The sequence below is a fragment of the Papio anubis genome, chromosome 16 (assembly GCF_008728515.1).
Source record: "Papio anubis isolate 15944 chromosome 16, Panubis1.0, whole genome shotgun sequence".
In the NCBI taxonomy this organism is placed as follows: Eukaryota; Metazoa; Chordata; class Mammalia; order Primates; family Cercopithecidae; genus Papio; species Papio anubis.
Genome location: NC_044991.1, coordinates 75,142,556 through 75,155,851, shown reverse-complemented (window position 1 = coordinate 75,155,851; position 13,296 = coordinate 75,142,556). Strand labels below are relative to the sequence as shown.

Below are 13,296 nucleotides of genomic sequence, written 5' to 3'. Positions count from 1 at the left end.
CTCATTAAAGTGACTCAACCCAGAACAGAGCTGTTAGGGAATTTGATGGTGAAGCCTGGGAACAAACACCTGCCTTGCTAGTTCAACAAGAATCCAGGAAATCATCTTAAAACACAGGCCGGGCACAGTGGCTCACGCCTGAAATCCCAGCACTTTGGGAGGCCATTGGCGGGCAAATCACGAGGTCAGGAGTTTGAGACCAGCCTGGCCAACATGGTGAATCCCCATCTCTACTAAGAAAATACAAAAATTAGCTGAGCGTGGTGGCGCATGCCTGTAATCCCAGCTACTCAAAAGGCTGACGCAGGAGAATCGCTTGAACCCAGGAGGCGGAGGTTGCAGTAAGCTGAGATCATGCCACTGCACTCCAGCCTGGGCGACAGGAAGAAAAAAAAAAACCCCCATACCTTCCTTTGCTCAAGCAATGGCTTGACGATGGCTCCTTTGAGCTCCAACACCCCATTCTGGGTTTAATTGAAACTGACACACCTTGGCAAGGATGTCCAGTGGCATCTGCCTGTGGAAGGAATTGAAATGACACCATGAGGCAGCAGACGCACAAATGCTGGATGTGGGGCATCCCACAGAGCAACTGCTCCCAGGAATTCAACAAGCAGTGGCATTAAAAGTAAAATGAAGGAGAGGGGATCACTGTCAACCGAAGAGAAGTTAGAGAGTTAACAACCAAATGCCGTGTGGTCCTTGTTGAATTTCTGGAAAAGCAACCAGAAAAAAAAAATCTGTGCAACACCTGGGGGAATTTGAACATTAGACTTGATTAGGATATTGCAACTTTGTTAGAAAATGTCCAATTGAAGGCCAGGCACAGTGGCTCACGCCTGTAATCCCAGCACTTTGGGAAGCTGAGGCGGGTGGATCACCTGAGGTCAGGAGTTTGAGACCAGCCTGGCCAACATGGTAACCCCGTCTCCACTAAAAACACAAAAATTAGCCGGGCGTGGTGGTGCCTGTAATCCCAGCTACTCGGGAGGCTGAGGCAGGAGAATTGCTTGAACCTGGGAGGCAGAGGCTACAGTGAGCCGAGATCGCGCCACTGCACTCCAGCCTGGGCAACAGAGTAAGACTCCACCTTAAACAAACAAAAAAAGTCGGCCGGGCACGGTGGCTCATGCCTGCAACCCCAGCACTTTGTGAGGCCGAGGCAGGCGGATCACGAGGTCAGGAGATCAAGACCATCCTGGCTAACATGGTGAAACCCCGTCTCTACTAAAAATACAAAAAAAATTAGCTGGGCGTGGTGGCAGGCACCTGTAATCCCAGCTACGTGGGAGGCTGAGGCCGGAGAATGGTGTGAACCCAAGAGGCGGAGCTTGCAGTGAGCCAAGATCAAGTCAGTGCACTCCAGCATGGGCAACAGGTGACAGAACGAGACCCCATCTCAAAAAAAAAGAAAGAAAGAAAAAGGAAAAAAGAAAATGTCCACTTGAGGTCTGGGATTTGCTTTAAAATAACTTGGCAGAAAGAGGGGAAAGAGCTGGAAGGAAGGCGGCAAACCCTGAGAGCTGTTGAACCTGGGTGATGGGTAGATGATGATTCACTGTATGCCTCCGGTTGAAATATTAATTGTGCTCAGTCTATTTTTAAAGATTGGAGTTTTCTTGAGAAAGTGTTGCAGAATATTGCAGAACACCGCCCAGGAATTGTCATTGTATCATTTTTGCTCCTGCCCCTGTAGCCCGGCATGAACAGGGCATTTCACGTGGACATGAGGCTGGGACTGTAAAATATTACCAACTCTTCTGCAGATGTGGTTCTCTCTGCAACCCCCGGCCAAGTCCTGGATGCCAGGATGGGATTTTATTTGCACGCCATCTGAAGCTACCAGCTTGCTCACTACACAAGTCGACAGACTGACGTGACTCTATGCAGCGCTGAGCACAACAGCCGGGGCCTGTCAACCAGCTCGCCAGTGAAGAGCCAGGGGTATTTTCAAGCAGAAATAATGGGCCACCGTGACTTTTTAAAGAGATATGATTTATCTCTGGGACCGCATCCAGGCTAAAGCTCCTGGAGGACAATGACAGGCTCCTGGGCCAGCGAGGAGGCTTTCATACCTCGGCTTGTCTGCAGACGGAGGACAGCTGGGGCTTCTCAGGGCGAGGCACCCAGGAGTTGCGGTGATCAGCAGGGGACACAGAAAAGCAGCCAACTCTGCACCCTGAGGAGGGTGGAGATTTGGAGAATTTCTGATGAATTTGAACCACATGACGGTTCCTCGGAGGAACTGGAAGTCCAGGTGGGATCTTTGCAGGCAGGGTCATGTGGTTTGTTCGCCTTCATTACTCAAAAGCAGGAATCTGTGTTTGGGAAGATGTGAATTATGTACTTTTGATTGAAAACAGCTGCACACCCAAAAATCCCTTTAGCCAGTTAATTGGACCATGACAGGCACTCCAGATGTCTACCCACATGCCCTTTTCTTACCAACAGGACCCTGACGATCACACGCTCCTGGATGGTGCCCAGCTCCCTGGCCGCTCAGCCTGTGTGACACAGCTCTAGCCCAGTGGAGGGGGAGAACAGGCAGTTGCTAGGGATTCTGGGAAAGTATGGTCTCTTATGTAGGCCCCTTCCTGCTCTCACCTCCTCCTTCCTCCTCTCCCATCTGGAGGCAGACAGGAGGCCGAGCGTGGCAGCACCAGCAACCACAGGAGGCCTTGAGGTAAAGGCACCAGCTGAGGATGGCGGCAGAAAGGCAGAAGGAGCCAGGCCCTGGATGGTATCCTGCGGCCCCACACCTGCCCTGGCCCCTCTGCCCCTGGACCTGTGAATCTGGAATAAGGCAACTTCCCCCCCGGAGATGCCACCGTGCCTGGGCTTCTGTGGCTTTGAGCTGAGCACAGCCCTGGGTGATGGAGAGAGATGGTAGTGGTCACCCTACCCAGCAACCACCTGCACAGGTATAAATTCCAGGTCAGCTGAAGCCCTCAAAGCTAAATCCAGAATTTATGAACCTTCTTCCACACCAGCCACATCATCCTATGCCTTCAAGATTCTTTGCATGTGTGGCTGGGCTGTCCTGCGAGTGCCGTTAGAGGAGGGAACAGGTCTTGTTGCCTCCTCCTGCCCCCGCTTCCCCTTCCGCATGACAGAACCTGGTGAGCATGTGAGGACTCACCCTCCCCGCCCAATCCACGTGTCTGGGGTGAGCTGACCCTGAACCTCAGGTCCCAGGGTGGACACGGGAGCTGGACCTAGCCTAGCCAGCACCACTTGCCCTGGACAACGATGGGCTCAGCGAAGGAGGGACCTAAGCTGACCGTTCAGGGTGACTCTCATGGGCCTTTGTGGGATCCACTCTTGTCCCTGGATTTGAACCTGAGAGTGTGAGGCGACAGCTTCGGTGGGCAGCTGGCACCAGGCAGGGGCACCTGGAGCTGCTGGGCCTCCTCCTGGCAGCGGGTGGACACGTGGAGGCCAGAGACTCGGGGGGACAGTGTCCAGGGGTCAGACCCAGCTTGCCTGAAGATCGAGCATGAGTGCTGAAGCCTATTAATGCACTCTCAGCTAAGCCACCGGAGCCATCAGGTCTTCTGTCACTTATCCCCGAGAGAATCCTGCAGCTATTAGGGCTGAAACTTCACTGGCCCTTGGGAAACCTCCAGCCTGCCCAGAAACCAAGAGAACATTTCCGCCTGCTGAGTTTCCCACCACAATCATCCTCCTCAGGCCTCACCCACCTCCAGTGGGGCCATTTCCTTTGGATGAATTCACTGGGCTGTCGGGGAACCGCAGCTGGGGTTGGCTTTGCTCACTTCCGGGTGGGAGAACACATTTTGGTCTGTTTTAACACCTAAGTGACACACGTCTGCCCTGCGTAAGGCAGAAATGGAAAGTTCCTATGTGCGGAGGGAATCGTAGGCATCTTTGTTTCCGAGGTTTTGCTCAAAGAAAACAAACGTGCAGCCAGAGCTCCTTGCTGGGAGGTCAGACTCTACTGTTGCAGCTGCTCCAAGGGCTGACGTCCCTCATCCCAGGCCCAGGTTCCCTCGGTGGCCTGACGGCTCAGTCTCTCCTAAGGACCTCTCCCCTCCCCCTGCTGACTCCGCTCCCCACCACCAAAGGCTCTGGCCTCCTGCGAACTTTGTTTCTGGGGATTAAAAAGGCCTCGAGGATCTTGCAGCTCTGTCTGCAGAGGCTGAAGGAGCAGCGATGTCAGTGGCTGTTTGCTAAACTACAACCAGCCACTTCCTTGAAGGGGGTGAAATACTGTGAGCCCCGAGAGAAAGTCCACTCACGGAGGTTCCAAAAGCAGAGAGGCCAAATGCCTCTGAAACACGAACCCACCAAACAACCTTCACAAACCATGAGTGTCAGGTCACGACCACAGGCGGGGCTGGCCGGGGGTGGCTGTTCCTAACAGCCTCTTTGTGTTTCTGTCCATGAAAAGACTCCACGACGGCCCCGTGGCCACTTCTGCGCTTCCTTTCTTCTCTGCTTCCTGGAGGCCCCTGTCCACTTCCTGTCCTTGTGGTCGGATCTCCTTCCCAATTCCATGCTTCCGCTGGACCAGGGCTTCCCAGCCTTCCTGGGAGTAGGCTATAAAGCAGCACATTCCTCTCTTTTCTGTATGTCTGAGGTTTTCTGAGCCCTGTAGTTTTTAGCTGCCCAAAGATGACACGTCTCCCCAAACTTGAGGCCTGATCCTCCCACCAAAGACACTCTATCCTATTACCTGCTCTCTTTTCATGTTGGCATTTATTATTTTCTGGAATTGTCTCGTTTAGTGACTTATTTACCTCCTTTAGTGTCTGACTCCCCAGACTAAACATGAGCTCTGGGTGGTCTGAGGCTACATCTGTCTCATTCTCTTGTGTTTCCCTGGAGCCCACAGCCATAGAGGGTGCCTGATAGGAGCTCAATCAATGTGAGGTGAAGAGGTGAATGAAGGAAGGATGGAAAGAATGAGTGGAGGCCTCTTGGTCACAGTTCCCCTTATTGTTGCTCTCTTTTTCTTGCTAGTGCCTGTCTCCAACTTGATGTCTTCTGGACTCAGAACTTTATAGGTCTGTCTCGTGTTGTTGAGTACAACTTTCTGCACATGGTGAAAATGTTCTGTGTCTGCACTGTCCAGTATGGCAGCCAATAGCCACATGTGACTATGGAGCACTCAAAATGTGGCTAGCGTGATGGAGGAAGTGAATTTTTAAAGCTATTTAGTTTTAATTGATATAAACTAAAATAACCCCAGGTGCCCAGTGGCTACCATGGAGGACAGCGCAGGTCTTGATCTTCAATGTCATTTCGAGCTGTGACCTTTGAACCTCATCCTGCAGTCTGCCTACATCTGGCCCATCCAGACTCCTGGCTCTCACCCCACCATCAACCTGAGGGTCACAACCTCCTGCTAGGCAGGCACCTTACTCACCTTTGGTTCAGGGGCCCACAGGGATTGGACCGGGTCTCAATTTGATTAGAGCACCTGAGGCCATTTCAGTCTAGTCTTAGGTCAAAGGTTTCCCAAGAATACAGGACAAATATGAATCTCCTCCTACAGCCTAGGCTCCCCCATAGCAGACCTCCAAAAGCCCTAAAAGTCACTGAGACAAAAGAGGGGAACTGTCATCTATTGGGCAGCACTCTTCTTTTTTTTTTTTTTTTTTTTGAGATGGAGTCTCTGTCACCAGACTGGAGTACAGTGGCACAATCTCGGCTCACTGCAAGCTCTATCGGGCAGCGCTCTTGATCACAAAGGACAGAACACCCACTCAAACTCAAATGAGCCAAAACATGAATATCTTCACTCCAGAAACTTAATGGCCCAACAGTATCTGACTACAGGCACAGCTGGATCTTGGTGCAAAATGACGTCATCAGGAAGGGATCTTTTCCATTTCTCAGGCTGGTATCCTCCTGGGTGGTCTTCCTTCTGGGTCACACAGTTCTCATGAGGTGGCAAAGATGCCCCAGCAGATCCTGATCATCCCATCAGCCCAGCAAGGACAGTAGAAAAGAGAAGCCTCTTCCCCAGTTCCCCAGCAGAAGTCCAGGGACTGACTCAGATCAGACAAGCTGGACTCACGAACCCACCTCCTGATGCCATCACTGAGTATGTTTGATTGGCTGGGTCTGGGTCATTTGCCAGTCTTGGAGCTGGGGAGCTGGGGGATTAAGAGTTGGGGAAGGAGGCCAGGCACAGTGGCTCATGCCTGTAATCCCAGCACTTTGGGAGGCCGAGGTGGGCAAATTGCTTGAGCCCAGGAGTTTGAGACCAGCCTGAGTAACATGGCAAAACCCAAATTAGCCAGGCATGGTGGTGCACACTTGAAATCCCAGTTACTAGAGAGGCGGGGGTGGGAGGATTGCTTGGCCCTGGGAGGTGGAGGTTACAGTGAGCCCTGATCAAGCTACTGCACTTCAGCCTGGGTGACAGAGTGAGACCTTGTCTCAAAAAAAAGCAAACAAACAGAGTGGAGGAAGGTTGTTTCTCACAAAGGGAAGCCCGCTAAGAACTAGCAGAACAGAGAGAAACCGTCCAGGTAGGTGAAACCCAGAGATGCCCCTTCAGGGTGTTCAGAAGACCCCAGCCCCATGTGATGCATGCTGCTCTCTCCTGCCTGCAGTGTCACGAGAACTGGGTCTGGTCAAGTGGAGCCCCGAAGGAGTTGACATGTCCCCACCACAGGTGAACACAGCCCCATGCACCACGTCCGTGTCCCAGGAGAACCTGCAAATGGATGGTCTGTGCCAGGGTTGAAAGTCTTGTTTGATTAAAAACTGCTGTCCACTCCTCTATGCATTCTAGATTGATCAATATCATATTCCCAGTACCCCCAGCCTTCCCACCAAAATAGATTTAACCTAGAAAGAGAAGTGAGTTGCAGAAAATTAATCATTTTTTTAACCTCAAAGGACGCCAGCGTGATGAATTTAAGCTTTGATTGGGGAACTTAGAGTCACAGAAATGGCCAAGTGGAGCCTGGAAACGTGAGTTCAGGTGGCCTGTTGTCCACAGTGGCATCGAGAGGGTCTGGGAGATTGTGTCATTTCTTCTCCCTTGCCTCAGTTCCCTTATCTGTAGAAGGGGGATGATGTGGTAACAGCAGTGCCTACCACGCAGGGTTGTTGCAAGAATTAAGTGAGTGTATATGCTCGGCACACAGGAAGAATTAGCTACTATTTATGGAGCCTGAATGGCAATTAAACAACATTAATAACATGCATGCACAAACACATCTGCACACACACACCCACACACTGCAGACTTCCGCCAGGCGGGCCATCACCATGCTCTTCCTTAGGCCACTCCCTGACTTCTACCTAGGAGTGGGCCAGCAACTTAACATGGTCACTTCTCTTTGTACGATTCTCTGAGTTGGCCAAGCACCTTGACACATGTCACCTTGTCTTTGAGCCCCAGCAGTCGTGAGTGATGGATACTGGAGTATTGGTTCATGCCACAAAGGAAAAAACCTTGACCCAGACAGGAGGCATCTCTCCCAAAGTCAGGTGCCTGGGAATAGCTGTATCAGGACTTGAGCCCAGGACTCGGATGCCAGGCTCACCCTCGGAGTCATCAGCATCATGTGCAGCCAGCACCTGTGGGCTGGGTACCCACTATAGGTGCTGGGGACACAGGTTCATAAGTCAGGTCGGTCCCTGATTTTCCTTGAGCTCACAACAGGTAAGGAGGGGGAGAGATGTTCCCCAAGTCAACATATGTACTCAAGTTCATTTCAGATGGTGGTGAGTGATCCTGAGAAGAGGAAACGGGGTGACATGCTAGAAAGTGCCTTGGTGGAGGGGACTTCTGGGGACAGGGTGGTCAGGGAGGTGCTCACCCAGGAGGTGACACCTGGCAGAGCCCTGAAAGGTGAGAAGGGGCAGCCATGCACAGGGCTGGGGACAGCATCCAGCAGGAGCACAGTCGGTCACACAGGGTCCCTGGGTCGGGAATGAACCTGGTTGTTTGTGACACAGAAGGAAGGTCAGCGAGTCCAGGAGAAGGGGAGGAGGAGTGGACAGGCCCCCGGCGCCTGCACGTCTGGAAGCATCGCCAAGTTTCCAAGCATCTTTCCAGGGCAGAGAAGCCTCCCCTCTGGGCAGGAGGGGCTTGCTTCACCAGCAGGAGGGGTGGGGGAGCAGGAGGGAGTCCTGATGTCCCGGCTGCAAGTCCAGGGCTGGAAAACCAGGTGGGCCTCTGCAGAGGCTGCTCCTTCCCCATCCAGTCTCTGCAATCTGGTTGGGGCATCTCAGACTGAGGAGCAGGAAGTGTGACTGTCACAGGCCAATGTCTGCTGACGAATCTCCCAGCCCAGGTGGTGGCCTGCAGTGGGCTTCCCAGTGCAAGTGGAGGCGGTTTGGGCAAGGGGGTTCCCTCCCCTTTCAATTTCCTGCTGGTTCTGCCCATGTGAAACTGAGCTGGTTGGCTGGGCTTCCTTGACTCTATTTGGTTTTCTTACTCTCTGAATAAAAGATGAAAAGTCAAAACATATGCATAATGCAGAATTAAAACACTTGGATTTGTTTAACTTTATCCCTGCCATTTCTCGAGTATTCTTGCACTTAAAGCACCCATTGTATAGGATAAGACATGCTTTGGAGAAAGTGATGTGACTCCCGCTTCCAGGAGTGGAAGGCATTTTTAACTCAGCTGTTCACAGTGCGAGTCTGCGGATGCGTGTATAGGTGAGTGTCATGTCTATGTATGAGTACTGACCGTGTCTTTTATTTTCAGTATTCTGATGCTCTGACATTTCCAGGCCTTGCCGACCCTGGACAGCATGCTCTTCCCATGCTTGCCAATTCCTAAGAGACAGGAAACAACTCACCTGGAGCCTGTCTTGCAAATGAAAAACCAGATCAAGAGCCCACACCCCAACCACTTCTTTCATTGGGCTCTCCCTCTCCAGGGCCAGGTACCAGACAACTAGGACAGCCCCTGTGTCCCAGAGCCTGCTGGAATGACTCAACTAACCACCCTAAGCCTGGTGACTCTGCCCGCCCATTCATTCCTCAATAAAGTCTCTTGCTTACGTCTCACTTCCTCCCTCTTCCTCTTGAAAGAAAGTGTTCCCCGTGTGGCCCTGCAGAGCACGGTTCCCCGGGTTCCCCGGTCCCCCATGTGGCCCTGCAGAGCACGGTTCCCCGGGTTCCCCGGTCCCCCGTGTGGCCCTGCAGAGCACTGTTCCCTGGGTTCCCAGGGTTCCCCGTGTGGCCCTGCAGAACACGATTCCCCGGGTTCCCAGGTTTCCCGTGTGATTTTCCATTCCATTAACCCATTCCAGGTTCCATGGCCCATTCCATTCCCCCATGTTCTTCTGGCTGTTCCCAGTTCCCAGTCCCCACCACTGTTCCATTCCAGTTCCCATTTTCCTTTCTGGCTTCTAGTTCCCCTGGGATTCCGGTCCCCCATTCCAGCCCTACAGTTCCACAGGTTCCCCGGTCCCCGTGTGGCCACAGAGCCACAGTTCCCTGGGTTCCCCGGTCCCCCGTGTGGCCCTGCAGAGCACGCCGTGTCTCCCGCTTCTTGGGGCCTAGAGTGTAATGAATGTCTTCCCACATGACAGTCCTTTCTGTGTCTGGGGATCTTACCTACCTGATTAAAGCAAATCCCTGATGAATAGAGTGAGTCTCTGTGTCCCATTCTGCAGGCATGCACACAACAAATGCACACGTATTCACAGAGTCCCTTATGTGTGCTCAGACATGTGAACTTTGCATCACAAAACCACCGAGTGATGTCAGAGGTGCCATGAATCATAATGACAGCTCCTGGCCTGGTATCCAAGAGACCTCAACACGCTGCTAAGTCACTGTCCCCCGCTATGAGAATCGGTCACTCTCTTTGAGCCTCCAGTTGAAGGGGACTAAATTAATCTAGGATGACCCATATTGTGCCGCAGCTAATGACCCAGTTCACCTCTTGTTAATTTTCTGCTTCTGGGTGTCCTGGGAACGGGTGGTGTTTACTCCGGTTGGGACAAACCTTTATTAATGAGCCGGAGTGCTGGCTGCCCTGGGCCGAGTGTTTTAATAGAAATCAGCCCATGGGCCAGGGCCTGCTGAAGTTGCAGAATATGAATAGGGCCCTTTTCTTTACCCTCTCTCCTCTGTCTTGATTTGCATGACTAAGCTTTTATGCCTTTAAAAAAAAAAATGTGTTTGTTTGTTTCTTGATTGTCGCTCCGTCTCCTACGGAGGAAACAAATTACTTACTCACCAGGCAGGGACCTCAATTTGGCAGAAGTCCAGGTCTGTTCCTCCAGCAAAGGGGAGTGAGACAGCCACACTCAGCTAGTAGGACTATTTCAGGACAGCTGATGTGGCCCAGGATGTGGGCTACATGATTACACAGGTCTCCTGCAGACACTTTAAGAAGGAGTGTTTTCCCTCTTAAGGAGTCCTAGCAAAGGACAGTGGTTGGGAGAGGACAGAAAGTCCTTCCTTGTAAAATGTCTCAAACTAACAAAGAGCTCCAAGGTATCCCTCAGTGAGGCTGTGGGTTCCCTATGGAAAGAGAAGATGTAGCTAATTCTTTGCAGATGTGTGATTCTCAACTCTATCACAGTCAATGCCAGGCTTTTAACACAAATATTTTATCACTTCCCCTTTACTCAACTGAAATGAAATTCATAGAAAATATAACCTAGCTACCTGCATATTTCTTAATCAACATAATTTCCCCAGAGGGATATAAAGAGAAAAAGAAAGGAATTTATAATAAAATAAAACACCGTTCAACATGTAAGTGCCCTGGTGATATGGTCTGGCTGTGTCCCCACCTAAATCTCATGTTGAACTGTAGCTCCCATAATATCCACATGTCATAGAAGGGACCTGTGGGGAGGTCACTGAATCATGGGGGTGGTCACCTCCATACTTTTCTGGTGACAGTGAGTGAGTTCTCAGGATAATCTGATGGTTTTATAAGGTGCTTCCCCCTACTTCACTCTGCGCTTCTTGCTGCTACCATGTGAAGGAGGACAAGCCTGCTTCCCCTTCTGCCATGATTGTAAGTTTCCTGAGGCATCCCCAGCCCTGCAGAACTGTGAGTCAGTTAAGCCTCTTTCCTTTATAAATCACCCAGTCTCGGGTGTTTCTTCATAGCAGCATGAGAACAGAGTAATACACCTGACATGACTAAGCTAGAAAATGTAATAATGTCATCAGAGGCTTGAACTTGGATTCAAAATCGCAGTGAACGAAGCCACAGATGAAGACTGACTACAGCTGTACTGTTCTGGGCAACTCAGACACCACAAGAGGCTCTGCCGTTGATAAGGTGATTTTCTTCAAACTGGTGAGCAACATTCAATAAATCCTGAAAAAAACTGAGGACAATCTTCCCGTGGTTTACACTATGGGAACAGTGTGGTGAAACTCAGTTTAAAACAGTAAAAATAAAAATGTATTTCTAAGTAAAATGGAATTCAGTTCTGGGCTCAAATCATTTCAAGTAGCTTTTTAACCTATGTGGACATCCAGCAAGGCATTCAAAATCACTGCCAATGCATGAAGCAGCAGCAGCAGCAGTGGTGGGCTTCGGAGGATGATCCCAGAGCTAGTCCCTCTGGCAGATGTGGGTGTCCCATTTGTAGGCGATGAAATGCATGCAGAGAGAGAAGACAATCACCCGAGACCTCACAGCCAGAAAGGGCCAGAGCTGAAATAAAATTCTGTGGGATTCTAACCCCAGTGTGGTTTCCTGCCTTTCTTCTAATGTCGCTTGGCAGATCCTACAGCAGCCCAGCAAATCCAACAGTCCCCATCACAAGACTGACCCATTCTGTCTTTGAACCTGAGCCTGAACTTGAAGAGGAAGACCACCTTGACTACTGTCTATTAATAGACTGTTGGAGTGGGAGTGGATGCTATCAGATCCTTGCTTGGATCCCCTTTATTGAGCATGTGCAACTATGTTTGCTTTTTGTTTTGTTTTGACAGGGTCTGGCTCTTGTTGCCCGATGTGGAGTGCAATGGTGCCATCTCAGCTCACTGCAACCTCCACTCCCTGGGTTCAAGTGATTCTCCTGCCTCAGCCTCCCAAGTAGCTGGGATTATAAGTGCCTGCCACCACGCCCAGCTAACTTGTTGTATTTTTAGTAGAGACCATGTTGGCCAGGCTGGTCTTAATCTCCTGACTTCAGGTGATCCACCCACCTCGGCCTCCCAAAGTGTTGGGATTATAGAAATGAGCCACTGCGCCCAGCCTGCCCCAGCCATTTTGAGTGGTGTCTGAAAATGGCTCGTGGGCATCCCCCTCCCCAGAGTACCGCCCTAGGCCATGAGAACTTCCTTGTCCAATAAGCTGCAACCCCCATGCTCACCCTAGGGCAGCCCATAGCCAGTGACTAGCATGGAGATGCAAATGCCAGCCCCCTGCCTCAGACTGGGACCAACTCTGGTGTACAATTCATGCTCCCAGGCTTTCTATGGGACCAGGCTGAAGTTACTCTCCCTCCTTGCTTAGCTCTTTTTTTTTCCTGACCTATTCTGCACCCTCACTCCCTTCTCTCAGGAGCAGCTTCTCAATAAGTCACATGGATAAGCCCTCTGTCAAAGGCCCTGCTTCTAGGAAACCTGACCTAATACAGAGTCAAGACAGAAACCAAGAGCCTAGTCAGGAGACTACTGCAATAGTCAGTTGAGAGATGATGACGGCTTGGACCACAATGGCAACAGTGGAGATGGAGAGAAGGGATTGCCGACTTTAGAATATTAGTGACTGCATGAGGTGCTCTTCCTGTATACCAATGAGCTAAGTCAGGGGTCAGCAAACTACCTTCTACAAGGAGCTCTAAACCCTATTCATAGGAAGGGGCCCTTTTCCAAGTTTGTCCTTCCTTGGGTTCATTCTCTTAGCCCTAGGGAGCCATATATGCTTTTTAAAATATTCTACAGTTATTCTTTTATCATAGTTTAATAATTATTTATGTAACCTTTTCTCTGTTTAAATCGCTGTGTGGTTTCTATCCCCTGATTGGGCCCAGGCTGCTATCCCAAGTGGGTGGAACCCAGCAAGAAACAAACTTGATAAAGAGTAAATGTAAAGTCTCTGCTTCAGCATTATAGAATGCAATTTAAAAGGTTGAGTTTGGGGATGAGAAACAGTAACTTAAGAACCAGCACAAGATCCTTTCCAGCTTTAACATTCTATTGTTTATAATCTTTCCAATCCTCCCATAAAAATGGCATATTGAAAGATCACTTACTTGGAAATCAAAGAACACAGATTCCAAGCTGGTATCTGCAATGAACTCTCTGTCTAATCTTGAAAAAAATACTTCCCCTCCCTGAGTCTCAGTTTCCTCACCTGTCAAAGTACACAGCTAC

The 13,296-nt window shown here is 50.6% G+C and overlaps 1 long non-coding RNA gene across 1 annotated transcript; it reads right to left on the bottom strand.

Annotated features, from left to right (window-relative positions):
• Nucleotides 1-350: 350 nt before the first annotated feature.
• On the bottom strand, nucleotides 351-10,931 carry LOC103887971. Its single transcript, XR_002515098.2, has 4 exons — nucleotides 9,560-10,931; nucleotides 8,681-8,769; nucleotides 2,076-2,318; nucleotides 351-517 (listed from the first exon to the last, which is right to left on the bottom strand). It is a non-coding gene; the product is annotated as an uncharacterized LOC103887971 (long non-coding RNA).
• Nucleotides 10,932-13,296: the final 2,365 nt, after the last annotated feature.